The 2,032-nt window shown below is 38.2% G+C and overlaps 1 pseudogene across 1 annotated transcript; it reads left to right on the top strand.

Moving 5' to 3' along the window:
- Positions 1–639: 639 nt before the first annotated feature.
- Positions 640–1,503, top strand: LOC311588172 (olfactory receptor 5T9-like; annotated as a pseudogene). Its single transcript has one exon. The product of its transcript is annotated as an olfactory receptor 5T9-like (transcript).
- Positions 1,504–2,032: the final 529 nt, after the last annotated feature.

Raw genomic sequence — 2,032 nt, 5'->3', positions numbered from 1 at the left:
TCACCATGTAATAAACTCAAGTCCAAGTGGAGTAAAGACCTCAACACAAAACCCGAGACAGTAATTCTGTCAGAAGAAAAAGTGGAGGAAGAGCCTGGAACTCATTGGCACAGGAGACAATTTCCTGAACAGAACACCAACAGCCCAGGCCTTAGGGTAAAAAAATAATAAATGGGACCTCATGAGGCTGACAGCCTTCTGTAAGGCAGAAGGCTCTATCTATGTAACAAAGCAACAGCCTACAGACTGGGAAAAGATCTTCACCAACCCTACATTTGACAAAGGTCTAATATCCAAACTATAAAAACACCTCAAGAAATTAAACACCACCAAACAAAATGACCCAATTAAGAAATGGGCCTCATAACAAAAAACAAGAGAAATAACAAAACTTTCAGGTCAGCATCATCTGTGAATCCTGTCAATATAAACATGGTGATATCTGTCACATTGTTCACTGGGACTCTTGGTACAGCATAACCTAGTGGTTGTCTTGACATTTCCGACTTTATTTTTTTAATAATAACACATTTCTACTGAAAATTAAAAATAATTCATATTACATCTCATTTTCTATCCCATCCCATGCATCCTCCCATTCCTCCCTCCCTCCCACTTTAACCCCAATCCCCCTTCCCTATGACTGTGGCTGTGGGGGACCTCCTCCCCCTGAATATGGTGCTAGGGTATACTCTTATAGGCAACTTGGGATTGGTTTTGATAGTCATTGGAGATTTCAGGCTTCACAATCTCATGTACTATTTTTTTTAAGTGTTTTATCATTCTTAGATGCCTGTTATTCCACAGTTGTCACCCCCAAAATGTTGGTAAATTTTCTTTCAAAAGATAAGTCTATCTCATACACTGGATGTGTGATGGAGATGTTTCTTTTTGTTACTTTTGGAACTACAGAATGCTTTCTGTTGGCAGCAATGGTTTATGACCATTATGTAGCTATCTACAACCCACTACTGTATGCTGTGAGTATGTCACCAAGTGTCTACATACCCCTCATATGTAGCATATAGCATGCTACTATACACACAGTGGCTACTTTTAGCCTTTCTTTCTGTGCATCCAACGAAGTTAGGCATGCTTTCTGTGACATCCCTCCACTGCTCACTATTTCGTGCTCGAACACAGATATAAACCAGCTTCTGCTCTGCTATTGTGTGGGGTCCATTGAGATTATCACCATCCTGATTGTTTTGGTCTCATACAGTTTCATACTCTTTGCAATTCTTAAGATGCATTGTGCTGAAGGGAGGAGAAAAATTTTCTCTACATGTGGCTCTCACCTTACAGGAGTTTCCATTTATCACGGAACAATTCTTTTTATGTATGTGAGACCTAGTTCCAACTATGCCTTGGAGCATGACATGATTGTGTCCACATTTTACACTATTGTGATTCCAATGCTGAATCTTATAATCTACAGTCTGAGAAACAAAGATGTAAAAGAAGCAATGAAAAAAATTGTGAAAGAAACTGCTTCATGAATAAAATACATTTTTAAAATGTACAGAGGAAAACAATTTTGAGTCTTTGTTAATAGTGACTATGTTTCAAAATGTTAGAGCTATGTTGATAGTAGTATCTCTGTGCCTGCTTGTCAATAATAGTAATGGATGCGTCACTTACATAGATATGAAGAAATCCAAATACAGGTATAATAAAGTGCTATTGATATAAAAAAAAAAGAAATGGGTCTCATAAGGATAGCAGGCTACCAAGAAGACACTGCATACCCTATGAGCATATACAGGGGGAGGAGGTCCCCTGCAGTCACAGTCATAGGGGAGGAGAGTAAGGGGAGAATGGGAAGGAGAGAAGAATGGGAGGATGGAAAGGGTGGGATAACAATTGAGATGTAATATGAAAAAATTACTGAAATAAAAAAAGAAGTAAAAAAAGAAATGGGGCTCAGATTTAAACAGTGAATTCTCAATAGAGGAACATCAAATGGCTGAGAAACCCTTAAATAAATGCTCAACATCATTAGTCATCAGAGAAATACAAACCAAAGTGACTC

The sequence above is a fragment of the Acomys minous genome (assembly GCF_964271855.1).
Source record: "Acomys minous genome assembly, chromosome: 17".
Lineage (NCBI taxonomy): Eukaryota > Metazoa > Chordata > Mammalia > Rodentia > Muridae > Acomys > Acomys minous.
This window is presented reverse-complemented; position numbering and strand designations above follow the sequence as displayed.